This window comes from Muntiacus reevesi, chromosome X (genome assembly GCF_963930625.1).
Source record: "Muntiacus reevesi chromosome X, mMunRee1.1, whole genome shotgun sequence".
Taxonomy (NCBI): domain Eukaryota; kingdom Metazoa; phylum Chordata; class Mammalia; order Artiodactyla; family Cervidae; genus Muntiacus; species Muntiacus reevesi.
In genome coordinates, this window is record NC_089271.1 from 145003392 (window position 1) to 145019957 (window position 16566).

Here is a 16566-nt window from a genome sequence, read left to right on the forward strand (position 1 = left end):
AAACCTGTCCTCAATTGTAGTTCAGGACCTCTTCAAAACCACCAGCCCATGCATGGCAGCATGTGTCGAGCTTAACTCTGGGACCTGTCGGTGCTCCCATTGTGTGAATGAATACTGCATTGTCTTCATTTAATTTATTAAAAAAATCATTTGGTGGGCTTCCCTGGTGGCTCGGTGGTGAAGAATCCACCTGAAAATGCAGGACACACTAGTTCGATCCGTGGTCCAGGAAGATACTACATGCTGTGGGACAACTAAGCCCACACAACATAACTGCTGCGCCAGCACTCTAGAGCCTGTGAACTGCAACTACTGAGCACACATGCTGTAAAAACAGATGCCTGCATGCCTAGAGCCCGTCTTCCACCAGAAGAGAAGCCACCGCAATGAGACGCTACTGCACCACAACTAGAGAGTAGCCCCTGCTCGCTGCAACTGGAGAAGGCCCGTGTGCAGCATTGAAGACTCATTGCAACCATAAATAAGTCAATACATCTTTAAAGAAAAAGTATGTGGTGATGGTGCGGCTTTACTAAATGGGAAAATATTCAAGTCAAAATATCTGAGTTTTCTTCTGCCAGGAATGGGAGAGGGGGAGAAGCGACACAATCTAAGAAACCATACATGTGCTCTTCAAGACACCGCTGTCTCATTTCTTGGAAGAAATGGGTGAGAGTGAGCAGATTTGCTTGCCACCATCCTCTGCTGTTCATGAGAACACAGAATGTGCAATGAAACATCAGGATGGGGCTGATGTCAGAATGCCCTGGGCCAGGCTGCATCACCCCATCTTACTGTTGTGCTGCATTCTCACATCCTGCCCCTTTCCCCTTGCAACATCAATGAAAAATTTTTGAACATGAAGGGATTGTTCTTTTTATGTAGAATTCATGGTTTTATTTGCCAAGATAATAAAATTACTTTCTGCAATAACATATGACATGAATTTTTCAGAGTAGAGTGGTCATTTACAATTTATTTTAAAAACCTGTAACTCCATGAATTCACAGAAATCTAATGGATATGATTATCACATGGACAAAAAGGCGTAATTTGTTAAGAATTAGCACAGAATCCAGGGTATGAATATGACCTTGACCCCTTTGTTCATTTAACCTTCATCTTCACAATGTTTGCTTTTAAAGAATCTGTGTAATTCTCATTGCCAGTATTGACCCTTGTGTCATTTGATGGGATGCTCAGATGCCATCTGCCTGGAAGAAGCTTTATCATACATTTGCACTAATCAGGTGATTGTGAAATAGCTTCTAGGAAAAGATAATATTTTCTTTCTTCCTTGAAACAGAAAATTTCGCTACATACACCGATTGCTAGATGTTTTAGCAAGAGCAAATGTCACAGTAGGATACTAGTTTTCTCATTAACACCAAAACAGGCAGGGGTTGTTATAAACAAATGTGATGACAGGTACTGTTAGGTGCCAAGGATTGATATCAGGATGGTCAACTCTGGACTAAACCACCCACCTTCAATTTGCACAACAGTATCAATACTCAAGGTTATACTCACTACTGTTGAATTGTTTGATGTTAAAAGTTGTGTTTGATTTCTAAAGGTTAAAAAAAGCATAAAAACATTAATGCTAAACTTTCAGCCCTGAGCATGTTTAGTGAGACTGGTCATGCAAACATTTATAGTGCCATGCTCTTCAAGCCTATATTTTCTGATAGAAATGTTGCCCTATTTGTCTTCCCCAGTATATAGTGTTTTTATTTCATTGAGGGTGGGATCCATTACCTGCCATTTAACAAAATGAAGACAAAATAGAGAAAAAAAAGGAAGTGTGGGGGAAAAACTAGTGCACAAGAGTTGGGCTAGTTAAGTCCAGCACCACACTGAAGTAGACTCAGTGGTTTTGGAGCAAAGAAGATTTACTCTCGCATATTCTCTCATGCTCCCACAAAAGTCCATCAACAAATGTTCTCAAGTTCCTCTTGCCTTGTCATGGGGACTCAGGAATTGACCAAGAAAAACTACTTGGCCTCATGAAGGATGGCACTGTCAGTGTCTGTCCTGAAAGGAGCCTAGTCAGGAAGCAGTCTCAAAGTATACGGTCTTGATCATCTCATGAAGATGTGTGGCAAGTGACTCTCAGGAAGAATATTAAGTCTGGATCATTCACATGGCACCGTTGCATGGGAACATGGTGGCTCTGAACTGGAACTGAACTGCCTTCCACGCACTTGACCAAAGCAATGAGACTGACCAGTATGGGTGAAGTGAGTGTGAGTGTGTGTGTGTGTGTGTGTGTGTGTGCGTGCGTGCGTGTGCGCGCCCATGTGCATGCTCAGTTGTGTCACATTATTTGCGACCCCATAAACTGTAGCCTGCCAGACTCCTCTGTCCATGGAATTTTCCAGGCAAGAGTACTGGAGTGGGTTGCCATTTCCTACTCCAGGCGATCTTCCCAACCCAGGAATCGAACCTGTGTCTCTTGTGTATCCTGCATTTGAAGGTAGATTATTTACCATTGTGCCACCTGGAGAGCCCAAGGTAGGTTTAAAGAGAAAGGAAGGTTTTCTAATTTCCTTTGTCTTTGAGGGCTCAAGCTGAAGAAAATGTAACCACTGTTTTAAAGGAACCAGTTCCACTTGGCTGGATTGGATCAGAACTCATTTCATCCCAAGTCTTTAGGGCCTTTTGGTCTGGAAAAGTGACTTATCTCCTACTATTCACAACTGGTACACTCTCTCTGTAATTATGAATTGTTTTACATAAACTAAAAGAGAATGTCTTTGATCACTAGAGTTTGTCAGTGTTGGATTGCTTCCACTGTGATGTTCTGAAACTTTTTCACCTCGAAATATTAAAGCAGCTCATGTTAGAGACACTTTAACATGAACGTTTTATAGTTGAGACATTATATATATTTTACTGTTTATAATAAATGCCATCTATACAAAAGCCTGGGTGTTAAGTTTAATAATGGCACAAGATCTGTTTTCCATGATATGTTAACACCTACAATTTCACTAACTGTTGAGGGTATTTTCTATTGAGATTCTGAAGCCAAAGAAGCCTTGTGTTCTTTCTGTCCATTTTTCTTATTTCCTTGAAATAAGAGACTTTTGTATTGTCTTCACTGTGAAGATTTCAGATCAATCTTTGTATCACAGTTGGTTGTCTCTTAGCTATATAACTTCTAAGTGTAAATCATTGAACTCTTCAAAGAAACATTATAAGAGATAAATCATAATAGGTGTGAAGGAAAGCACAGTGTTGTGATACACCTCACTGAGTTGATGAAAGGAGTTGAGGCAACGAAGGAGGAGAAAAGCCTGAGTGATCTCAGTGATGATACAGAGATGGAACAAACCAGATTGTGGGGAGAGCTAATGGGTGGACAGAGTGTTCTGGTTAGGAATGTGACCCCAGGAGGCAGACAGGACCTCACTGGCAGATGGAGTCCACGGGACCTGGGGTCAGAGAGAGAAACTAAAGAGGGTGTATGGTCTCTAAGAGGTGTGGGGGACCCCTTAGTCACGAATCCTTCTGCTTTATGCCTGCTTCCTACTTTAAAGGAGGCTCTGGGAACTTCCCTACTGTCAGTGGACCTGGTCCTTCTCTGCCCTGTAGACCAGTGTCGGAAGTATATACTAATGACTGACACAAAACATTTACTGGTTTATCACAAAAATGCATTCATGGTAGGAGTACCAGAAAGAGTAATTGAAAAATTAAAATTTACCTTAAAAAAGATGTTAGGAAAACTTTACACAGACAAATAAGTGGCTATGTGTGCAAATCCTAAATACATTACACTGTTTTATATCCTTTTTGGTCATGGACTACTCCAGGAAGATGTAATTACAAAACTTTAATTCAAGGAGTCCTTAAAACATAAAGCAAAACAGGTCTTAAAAAACATTGGTTTGATGAAAAGAGAGATTTTAGTCTGTTTTAGACAAATTTGGTTAGTTTCTAACTACACTTCATTTCAGCACAATCATCACTCAGAGGACAATCATTTATGAAAGTGGAAATTAAAGTTTAAATTAGCTTCAGAATTTTACCCATTATCACCCAATTAACATTGAAGTATATGTCATCAAGTATGCAAAGATTACAGAATTTCAGTTATGTAATTTGCAGGCAAAAAACATAATAATGTATAAAATCATTGACAAACTTAAGCTAGAATTATTAGCTCTAGGATGTTTTATTGTATTATTACCTTAAAAGGATGGCAAACTAGACATCAGCAGAAATGCTGTTAAAACTGTTGTTTTTTTCACTCCAAGTTTTTCATATTAATGAAATAAAAGTTTAACAGTCTCTAAGTTAAATTTCACAAGTGAAATTGCTGCTCTCTGATTTAACTTTCAGGGATAAGACAGGGCAAAATCCCAGGATCATCCTTTCCATTTTTGTGCATAAACACAAATGAGTCAGTATCAATACAAATGACAACGTAAGGAAACAACATGTTTAGTCAGGTTCTACATCACAGGATATTATGACATAATTACTGCTACAGTAAATTCCCATTTTGTGTTTTGGAATAGCAGATTACATAGTATGGTGTGAAAAGCAGTAAAACACACATGCTTTCTGTGTCACTTAGCAAAGAAAGGACAAGAAAGAATACATTGCCAAACTCCACCTGCTACTCCATCCTAGACCCAGCTGTCTATCATCCACTCAGCTCCAGTACTTCCAAATTCTCAATCTAACCCACTCAGTCTCAAGCCAAGATTAACCCCTTTTGCACCAACTCTCCTTTCTCTCAGCTAAGTCATCATTTTCCAGAAAAGTCTGATTTTTCTGACTTCATGATTTAACCCATCTGAAGTCAAAGAAAATGCTGTAATACTGAAAGCAATTAAACTAGAGATGGAAATTAGTGTTGTGGAAGATACATTTCAAGTGCTCTGCGAGTGTAATGAGAAAGTTGCAAGAAAACAGATTTTAAACTCTGCCTGGCTTCCTTAGTTACTTGGTATATTATAATGTTGCTCTGATTACTAGTCAGGACAAAGAAGTGCTCAAAGTCACTAAAATATGCATCTTGGAGGGAAATGCATGGACATTAAGATTTCTTGGGAGTTGGCCAAGGCATTTTTACATCCATAAGGACCGTCAACTTAAACTTAGACCATCACAGTTGTTAAAAAATGAAAGGAGTGGAACTCTTGCTTACGACTGGGTTTGGCAGAAACACATCTGTATACTCTGCCCCTGTAATCACACAGGCCTTTAATTAGGGACAATGAGTGTGCCCACAGAGCAGCACTAATGAAAAATTTATAAAGAATCTATGATAGAGCTTCACAATCCAGCTTTACTAGGTTGTAAACACTCTTCTTACCCAAGCATTACTTTGTGTATCTGTAAAACATCTGAAAAATACTTTTCTTTGACTTGTCAGGCTGTAGGGAATGAGTCATTTTATGTACAAGTATCTATAGTAGAAGTTGGTAATTTCTTGCATTAACTGAACAATGTTACAACTGGAACTTAAAAGAAGGTTGCCAATTTTTACTTTTTGAGGCTCTGTGAGGTACTGGATGCTCTAGATCAGTTTGTCTTTTGAAGCTTCTCTCTTTGGCATTCTCCCTCTGTCCATTTAGTAATTTGCCTGGAGGTGAAGACATAGCCCGTAACTGATATTCATCTGGGGATCCTTTTAACCAAGTTGGCCTCATTTGTTCCTGATTCACCTCTTTCTGAAGCTGCAATGCTAATAACCTATCCTGTTCATCTTGTTTAATGTCTCTCAAAAAACAGACGTTCCAAATCTATCAGTTTTGGGGTGAAGTGGACTTGTTTACTCTTGGTCTGAGGAAGCTTTGAGGAACATTTTTCTTCTTTTTGTAGAACAGCATGGATTGCTGACTGCTTCAGACAAAGATTCCTGTTTTTTGCTCTGGAGATATCCTTATTGGTCAGTAGGTGAGACTCCCCATTTTCTGTCACAACTGTGTTATTTTTCAGTGTCTGTGTCACATCTGACACTGTACATCCACTCTCTGTTTCACCATAAGGCTTAACTGCAGCTTCTCCAGAAGAGGAAACTCCAGCTTTAGGTTCTTCATGACTGATGACACATGACTCTCTTTCATGACTGCTTTGTTCACTTTTCCTTCAAGGTACCATTCTCCACCACTGGCATATAACTGAGGTCTAGGTGACTCCACTGAAGCTTCTGCATCTTGCTTTTGAACTTCAAGGCATATTTGAGGAGAAAGTGCTGGCACATCTTCCTCAATTTCTGTGTCTTGCCATGTAGGGTTCTTCCTATCACTGCTGTCAGTTTCCTTGGACCTGGAGGTTTTCCTGTCTTCTTCTATAACTTCAGACTGTGACGCTGACTCAAGTTGAGAATTTGGTGACAAATACTTCTGAATGTCGCCAGTGTTTTTTTGTTTGCTCTTCCTTTTCCTTTGTGACTCGGTTGTGACGGGATTAGATTTTTTGGAATCCGAGCAGAAAGCCGAGACACTTTCCTCACAGACATTGCTAATAATAAGGCTTAGCCTTCTTGCCAGCGCTTCATCACTTTTCAGTTGTTCTTCCATCTCTCTGTGCCTTTTTTCTGCCTGTCTCTTTTCCTCTCTTCCTCCTCTGCCAGTAGTCTCCGTATGTATTCTTCACTGGCTTTGTTTTCTTCCTCCTGAATGGCTTGTCGCTCTGCCTCCACCTTGCTTCTCTCCTCTTCATATTCTCTTCTTAATTCCCCAGGTTGACTTAATAGATGAACTGGCTGAGAGTCATCAACGATTTCCTCTGATTGTTGCTCAGAGACTCTAAGCCGGGATTCCTCTGGATAGTGTTTTTGAATTATCTCCCACAGTTCCATATTGACAATTTCTTCGGGTGTGCTACCCAGTCCATGAAGAGACCCGGTGGCGACAGAAAGGACAGCACAAATTTGCCTTCTCTACAGTCGATTTGAAGCATGCTTTACAGAGCGTGTGGTTGCAAGGCAGTGTCACAGGCTCGATGAGGATTTCCACACAGATGTGGCACTGGCATTCCAACAAGGAAGGGACGGTGTCTTTGGGTACAGCCATTTTAATATGCTAATAAGGTGTATTCAACATCAATACCAGAATTCCAGGATTGGGAGCACCGGAATGTCTTTAAGTAAAAAGGTTCTGTGGGCCAGGTAAACAGTATGACCCCAGAAGGCGGTGTATTTGTCCGTGTTAAAGACAAGTATCCCAAAAGGAAGCAAACGAATGTTGACTGCCCCCAGGCACGGACAACCGTTGCAGTATGGCAGTGGTGGGCACAGGGCTCTCTAGTGAGGCAGAAGGCAGGCGCCAAGTTCCATTCCTCCCTGTTCCCAGGTGAGGCTTCTCCCTTAGTTCTGAGCAGCTAGGGCCAAGACCGCTGAGGTGCGCAGGCCCCGGGCCACCACTCCACGAAGACCAAAGCTTCTTCCAGGATGCCGCCCCAGCAGAGGGACTTCCGTTTGACCTTTGCTGTGGGGTCGCGCCTGTGCACTTCTCCGAGCGCGGAGCTGACCCTCCTCTCTCTTGTGCAGTGCAAGTCGCTCAGGGGTGTCTGACTCTTTGAGACCCTGTGGACTATACAGTCCATGGAATTCTCCAGGCCAGAATACTGGAGTGGGTAGCCTTTCCCTTCTCCAGGGGATCTTCCCAACCCGGGGATCGAACCCAGGTCTCCCGCATTGCAGGTGGATTCTTTACGAACGGAGCTATCAGGGAAACCTAATCTTGGAGGGGGAGGGGGTGCTGTAGCAATCTCAAAAGGGCTAGTGAGGTCACTACGCTCTCCCTCTCACCTTTTTCTTATAGGACACCAATCATTAGATGTAGAGTCTACGCTAAATACAGGATGGTTTCATGTCAATTGCATGATTTCATGTAGTTTCATGCCACAGACCTTATTCACCAAAATGGTCTCATCACAGGTTCAGGGATTGCAGTTTGGACATGTTTTTCATATGTCAGCCCATTATAGTGATACCAGGGTTGGGAAACTAAAATGAGATCTTACCTTTCCAGTATACAAACACATGCCTACATGCATGAATATATAAGTGCCTGCATAAGAAAGACTATAACGCATTCTTGAACAATGAAATGCAGATAAAAACATTCAGCAGGTGTTTTGGGGTTGTATGTTTTGGGGGAAGGTTGCTTTTCCGCTCTTTATTATATTATTTATTTTTTACCTAGAAGAGATGTCTATTGTTCTTGCAAGTGTTAAAAACATAAAATGGCAGGGAAGCAAGTACATTCTTACTACATCCCCAGAAAAGCCTTTAGAACGGTAATATTTTTCAGGGACAGGAAGCTAGATGAGAGGTTGAGGAAGCCCCTTCTTCCATATAACAAGAAAAAAAAATTCCCCTCCAATAGCAACCAAAATGATGAATATCAATTCTTTAAATTTCTTGTTATTAAATTGGAAGAAAATATTGGACCTCAGTTTGACATTTTAAATTTTTAAATGGAGGATAATTGCATTACAATGTTGTGCTGGTTTCTGCCATAGAACGTTACAAATCAGTTGTAGCTATGTATATGTATCCTCTCCCTCTCCCCTCCCCCCATCCTGCCCCTTTAGTTCATACAAAGCTGGAGTCTAGGTTCCCTGTGTTATATAGCAACTTCTCACTAGCTGTCTCTTCTACACATGGTAGAGCGTGTGTGTGTGTGTGTGTGTGTGTGTGTGTGTGTGTGTGTGTGTATAGTGCTACTTTTTCAATTCATCTCACCCTCTCATTCCCCTGCTATGTCCTCAAGTCTGTTCTCTGTTCTGTTTCTCCATTCCTTCCCTGCAAATAGGTTCATCAGTGCCATTTGTCTAGATTTCATATATATGCTTTAATATACTATATTTGGTTTTCTGTGACTTACATCACTCTGTATAACAGTCTCTAGGTTCATCTACCTCATTATGACTGACTCAAATTCATTCCTTTTTATGGCTGAGTAATATTCCATGGTATATATGTACCACTACTTCTTTGTCTATTCATCCATTGATGTATATGTAGGTTGCCCCTGTGTCCTGGCTATTGTAAATAGTGCTGCAGTAAAGATTAGGGTACATGTTTCTTTTTGAGTTGTGGGTTTCTCAGGGTATATGCCCAGTCGTGGAATTGCTGGATCATATGATAGTTTTGTTCTTAGTTTTTTTCAGGAGTCTCCATACTGCTCCCCATAGTGGCTGTATCAATTTACATTCCCACCAACAGTGTGCAAGAGGGTTCCCTTTTCTCCACATCTTCTTCAGCATTTATTGTTTATAGATTTTTTGATGATAGCCATTCTGACTGGTATGAGGTGGTACTTCATTGTAGTTTTGAATTGCATTTCTCTAATGATGAGTAATGTTGAGCAGCTTTTCATGTGTTTATTGGCCATCTGCATGTCTTTGGAGAAGTTTCAGTCTTCTGCCTATTTTTTTGATTGGGTTGTTTGTATTTCTGATATTGAGCTGACTGAGATGCTTATATCTTTTGGAGATTCATCCTTTGTCAGTTTTTTTGTTTGGAATACTTTTTGCTCCTATTCTGAGGGCTGACTTTTCATTTTGTTTATACTTTCCCTTGCTGTGCAAAAACCTTTACGTTTCATTAGATTGCATTTGTTAATTTCTGCTTTTATTTCCATTAGTTCAGGAGGCGGGTCCAAGAGGATCATGCTACGATTTATGGCATAGAGTGTTCTGCCTATGTTTTCTTCAAACAGTTTTATAATTTCTGGCCTTACACTTAAGTCTTTAGTTCAGTTTGAATTTTTGTGTATGGTTTTCCAGAGAGTTGTGTGCCCTGATGACAGTGAGTCTTATCAGGTGAGAATTAGCAGTGGGCACTAGTTAGAGGTGGGGCTCAGCAGGCACCTAGAATCTGTTCACATCTTAGTCTTGTAATTGCTTAGCCCTGCCCTCAATGTGCCTCATTTCCCTGATGTTTAAAGTTGGGCAACAGTAGCTTCTCCTCGTAGATTGTGGTGAGGGTTTAATGAGAAACTACAAGTTTAGCACTTACAACAGTGTGGGGAACTGAGGGAGTCAGCAATAATAATCAACAATTCTTAGGATTATCATACCTAAATTGGTCATTGGTGTTTCTATTACCATTTTTATGATTATATGGGCCTATATTATGTGTGACTTTTTGTGACCCCATGGACTCTAGCCCACCAGGCTCCTCTGTGCATGAGATTCTCCAGGCAAGAATATTGAAATGTGTTGTCATGACCTCCTCGAAGTCATCTTCTTAACCCAGGGATTGAGCCCCTGTCTCTCAGCTCTCCTGCACTTGCAGATGGGTTCTTTTATCACTAGCACCACCCAGGAAGCCCACATGGGTATTCCTCCAAAGAAAGCAGTTGTATAAAATGATAAGTAGGCCATCACCTGATTACTATGCTATAAGGTAAACACTTCCATTTATATAGCAAAATGTCTCAAAAACAAACATATACTCAAATGTTAAGAATTCTTCTCCATAAATAATATGGTTTTAAGAGGTTTTAATGATTTTTTCCTAAGTGCATTTTTCATTTTTTTCTACAAATAGAGTGTCTTGGATAAATCATCTTAAGTGAATAATGCAAAGAAATAAAAGAGAACAACAGGATGGGAAAGACTAGAGATATCATCAAGAAAATTAAGATATCAAAGGAACATTTTATTGCAAGGATGGGCAGAATGAAAGATGGAAACAGCAAGGACCTAACAAAAGCAAAAGAGATTAAGAAGTGGCAAAAACACATAAGAACTATACAAAAAAGATAGTAGTGACCCAGAAAGCCACGATGGTGTGACTACTCACCTAGAGCCAGACATCCTGCAGTGTGAAGTCAATTGGGCCTTAGGAAACATGATTATGAAAAGCCAGTGGAAGTGATGGAATTCCAGCTGAGCTATTTAAATCCTAAAAGATGATGTTGTTAAAGTGTTGCACTCAACATGTCAGCAAATTTGGAAAACTCAGCAGTGGCCATGGGACTAGAAAAGTCAGTTTTCATTCCAATCCCAAAGAAGGCCAAGGCCCAAAATGCTCAAACTACCATACAGTTGAGATCATTTCACATGCCAGCAAGGTCATGCTCAAAAACCATCAAGTTAGGGTTCATCAGTATGTGAACTGAGAACTTTCAGAGGCACAGATGGATTTAGAAAAGGCAGAGGAACCAGAGATCAACTGGCAGCCTCCATTGGGTCATAGAAAAAGCAAGGGGCTTCCAGAAAAACACCTGTACTAAGTCGCTTCAGCTGTGTCTGATGCTTTGCGACACTATGGACCATAGCCTGCCAGGCCCCTCTGTCCAAGGGATTCTCCAGGCAAGAATACTGGAGTGGATTGCCATGCCCTCCTCCAGGGGATCTTCCTGACCCAGGGATTGAAACTGTTTTGCTGATGTCTCTTGCACTGGCAGGCGGGTTCTTTACCACTACTGCCACCTGTTAGCATATGAAGTGAGCACAGCTGTACCATAGTCTGTGCATTCTTTGGCATTGCGTTTCTTTGGGATTGGATTGAAAACTGACCTTTTCCAGTCCTGCAGCCACTGCTGAGTTTTCCAAATTTTCTGGTCTATTAAGTGCAGCACTTTAACACCATTCATGTTTTAGGATTTGAAATAGCTCAGCTTGAATTCCATCACATCCAGTAGCTGTGTTCCTGGTAATGCTAGTTCCTAAGGCCCACTTGACTTCACACTCCAGGATGTCTGGATCTAGGTGAGTGATCACACCACTGTGGTTATCTGGGTCATTAAGGTCTTTCTGTATAGTTCTTCTGTGTATTCTTGCCACCTCTTCTTAATATCTTCTGCTTCTGTTAGGTCCATATCATATCTGTTCTTTATTGTGCCCATCTTTGCATGAAATATTCCTTGGTATCTCTAATTTTCTTGAAGTGATCTCTAGTCTTTCCCATTCTATTGTTTTCCTCTTTTTCTTTGCGTTGTCCACTTAAGAAAGCTTTCTTATCTCTCCTTGCTATTCTTTGAAACTCTGCATTCAGATGAGTATATCTTTCCTTTTTTCTTTTGCCTTTTGCTTCTCTTTTTCCCTCAGCTATTTGTAATGCTTTCTCAGACAACCATTTTGCCCTTTGAAACTTCATCTTCTTGGGGATGGTTTTGATCACCATCTCCTGTGAAATGTTATGAACCTCTGTCCATAGTTCTGAGAGGGTAACAGGCAGGAAGGCCAGGGGTCACCAAATGGAGGAAATAGGCTGCAAGTGCCAGACATTTTTATCTCTAGTAAGCAGCAGGAGGAAACAAACTAGCAATATTTTTTTCCTTCTCTATACAAATTTAAAAGGAGGTTTCTCTTAAAATACTGTGTTGCCATGACACCTGGTTTCACCTGAAGCTAACTATTCTCAAACCTTGAGTTAACCAATACATTTTTCTTATGGAAATGTTTGTCTTAAGCTATGTTAATGTGCTATGCATTTACCCCAGACTCTGTCATCAAGTGGGTTCCGCCAAATGGCTCAGAACCTACTTGACAATGTTATACTCAGATATTGTCCCCTTAATCTATGTAAATGAAACTATTTGTATGGTAATCTGCCCTTCTACAAGATTGGAGTCAATCATTTTATGGCCTGGGATGAATCATCTGGTGCCAGGATTATCACAAAATGCAATTTATGGATGAGGGGCCTGGTGCCATTCTGAGTTTTAAGACATTCCTTTCTTTTCATTAATAGACTGCTAGTGACTATATAACATCCAGCTGAGGACTAGAGGGGGATACTCTTTCTGTCCCTTTCTGATGCCTATGTCAGAAGCTTTCTCTATCTCCTTTATACTTTAATAAAACTTTATTACACAAAAGCTCTGAGCAATTCAGCCTCGTCTCTGGCCCCGGATTGAATCCATCTCCTCTGGAGGCCAAGAATCCCAGCGTCTTTTCGTTCAGCAACAACCTTTCAGTTCTTCAGGCATTCTATCAGATCTAATCCCCTGAATCTATTTTTCACTTGTACTGTATAACCATAAGGGATTTGATTTAGGTCATGCCTGAATGACCTAGTGGTTTTCCCTACTTTCTTCAATTTAATCCTGAATTTAACATTAAGCAGCTCCTGATCTGAGCTGCAGTCAACTCCCGGTCTTGTTTTTTCTGAGTGCATAAAAATTCTCTACCTTTGGCTGCAAAGAATATAATCAGTCTGATTTTGGTATTGACCGTCTAGTGATATCCATGTGTAGAGTCATCTCTTGTGTTGTTGGAAGAGGGTGTTTGCTATGACCAGTGCATTCTCTTGGCAAAACTCTATTGGGCTTTGCCCAGCTTCATTTTGTACTCCAAGGCAAACTTTGCTTGAAACTCCAGGTATCTCTTGACTTCCTCCTTTTGCATTCCAATGCCCTATGAAGAAATGGACATCTTTTTCTGGTGTTTGTTCTAGATGTTCTCTGGGAATGCTTCAATATCATGTGAACTCACTTCATATAATTTGAAATTACTTACTCCAGCCTTGTCAAGCAAGATTTAATGATTACTTTGTAATACAGTTTTCAATGTTATAATTTGAAAATAACATGGCTCATTACATTTTAAAAAATTGCTACCCTGGACAGAATGAAATGTGAGTACTGAAAGAAATTAGGATTCTGACATGTTCTGGAGGCTTCAGGACATAATGGGAAAAACTTTAGTGAAATCTAGGTTACATGACTAAGCACATATTAAAGAGCAGTTTTCCCCTTTTACCTAGCTTCTCCTAACTTCTAATTATGCTTGTTTTTGTTGTTCAGTTGCTAAATCATGTCGACCCTTTGCGACCCCATGGACTGCAGCATGCCAGGCTTCCCTGTCCTTCACCATCTCACGGAGTTTGCTTCAATTCATGTCCATTGAGTCGGTGATGTCATCCAATCATCTCATCCTCTGCCACCAACTTCTTTTGCCTTCTATCTTTTCCAGCATCAGGATCTTTCCCAGTGACTCAGCTCTTCACATCAAGTGGCCAAAGTATTGGAGTTTCAGCTTCAGCATCAAGTGCTTCCAATAAATATTCAGGATTGATTTCCCCTAAGATTGACTGGTTTGATCTCCTTGCTCTCCAAGGGTCTCTCAGGAGTCTTCTCTAGCACCACAAATCAAAGACATCTATTCTTCAGGACTATATTCAGACTTAAATTGAAGAAAGTAGGGAAAACCACTAGGTGATTCAGGTATGACCTAAATCAAGTCCCTAATGATTATACAAGGAACATGACAAATAGATTCAGGGGATTAGATATGGTAGACAGAGCACCTGAAGAACTACAGACAGAGGTTACTAATACTGTTCAGAAGGCAGTGATCAAAACCATCCCCAAGAAAAAGAAATGCAAAAGGGCAAAATGGTTGTCTGAGGAGGCCTTACAAATAGCTGAGAAAAGAAGAGAAGCAAAAGGCAAAGGAGAAAAGGAAACATATACCCGTCTGAACGCAGAGTTTCAAAGAATAGCAAGGAGAGATAAGCAGGGATTCTTAAGTGGACAATGCAAAGGAATAGAGGAAAACAATAGAATGGGAAAACCTAGCGATCTCCTCAAGAAAACCAGAGATGCCAAAAGAACATTCCATGCAAAGATGGGCACAATAAAGGACAGAAACTGTTTGGACCTAACAGAAGCAGAAGGTATTAAGAAGAGGTGGCAAGAATACACAAAAGAACTGCACAAAAAAAGGCCTTAATGACCAAGATAACCACGATGGTGTGATCACTCACCTAGAGCCAGATGTCCTGGAATGCTAAGTCAAGTGGGCCTTAGGCAGCATTACTAAGAACACAGCTCGTGAAGGTGATGGAATTCCAGCTAAGATATTTCAAGTTGTAAACGATGCTGCTGTTGAAGTACTGCATTCAATACGTCAGCAAACTTGGAAAACTCAGAAGTGGCCACAGGACAGGAAAAGTTGTTTTCTTCCAATCCCAAAGAAAGGCAATGCCAAAGGTTGTTCAAACGACCACACAGCTGTACTCATTTCACGTGTTAGCAAGGTAATGCTCAAAATCTTTCACGCTGGGCTTCAAGTATGTGAACTGAAATCTTCCAGAGGTCCAATATGGATTTAGAAAAGGCAGAGGAATGAACCAGACATCAAATTGCCACCGTCCTTTGGATCATATACAAAGCAAGAGAGTTCCAGAAAAACATCTACTTCTGCTTCATTGACTACACTAAAGCTTTTAACTGTGTTCAGTTCAGTCGCTCAGTTGTGTCTGACTCTTTGCGACTCCATGGACTGTGGCACTCCACAGCTTCGCTGTTCATCACCAACCCCCTGAGCTTGCTCAAACTCATGTCCATCGAGCCGGTGATGCCATCCAACCATCTTATGCTCTGTTGTCCTCTTCTCCTCCCACCTTCAATCTTTCCCAGCATCAGGGTCTTCTCCAATGAGTCACTTCTTTGCATCAGGTGGCCAAAGCATTGGAGCTTCAGCTTCAGTATCAGTCCTTCCAATGAATATTCAGGACTGATTTCCTTTAGAATTGACTGGTTTGAAAACCTTGCAGTCCAGTTCAGTTCAGTTCAGTCGCTCAGTTGTGTCCAACACTTTGTGACCCCATGAATCGCAGCACGCCAGGCCTCCCTGTCCATCACAAACTCCCGGAGTGTACACAAACTCATGCCCGTCGAGTCGGTGATGCCATCCAGCCATCTCATCCTCTGTCGTCCCCTTCTCCTCCTGCCCCCAATCACTCCCAGCATCAGGATTTTTTCCAATGAGTCAATTCTTCGCATGAGGTGGCCAAAGTATTGGAGTTTCAGCTTCAGCATCAGTCCTTCCAGTGAACACCCAGGACTTATCTCCTTCAGGATGGACTGGTTGGATCTCCTTTCAGTCCAAGGGACTCTCAAGAGTCTTCTCCAACACCACAGTTCAAAAGTATCAATTTTTCGGCACTCAGCTTTCTCCACAGTCCAGCTCTCACACCCATACATGACCACTGGAAAAACCATAGCCTTGACCAGATGGACCTTTGTTGGCAAAGTAATGTCTCTGCTTTTTAATATGCTATCTAGGTTGGTCATAACTTTCCTTCCAAGGAGTAAGCGTCTTTTAACTTCGTGGCTACAGTCACCATCTGCAGTGATTTTGGAGCCCCCCAAAATAAAGTCTGACACTGTTTCCACTGTCTCCCAATCTATTTCCCATGAGGTGGTGGGACCAGATGCCATGATCTTAGTTTTCTGAATGTTGAGCAATCTTAATTCCAGCATGTGCTTCTTCCAGTCCAGCGTTTCTCATGATGTACTCTGCATATAAGTTAAATAAGCAGGGTGACAATATACAGCCTTGACGTACTCCTTTTCCTATTTGGAACCAGTCTGTTGTTCCATGTCCAGTTCTAACTGTTGTTTCCTGACCTGCATACAGATTTCTCAAGAGGCAGGTCAGGTGGTCTGGTATTCCCATCTCCTTCAGAATTTTCCACAGTTTATTGTGACCTTGCAGTCCAAGGAACTCTCAATAGTCTTCCCCAATACCACAGTTCAAAAGCCTCAATTCTTCTGCACTCAGGTTTCTTTTGGTCCAACTCTCACATCCACATAAGACTATTGGAAAAACCATAGCTTTGACTAGATGGACTTTGTC

General features: G+C 41.1%; 1 pseudogene; it reads right to left on the reverse strand.

Moving 5' to 3' along the window:
- Positions 1-5336: 5336 nt before the first annotated feature.
- Positions 5337-7034, reverse strand: LOC136153194 (E3 ubiquitin-protein ligase RNF168 pseudogene; annotated as a pseudogene).
- Positions 7035-16566: the final 9532 nt, after the last annotated feature.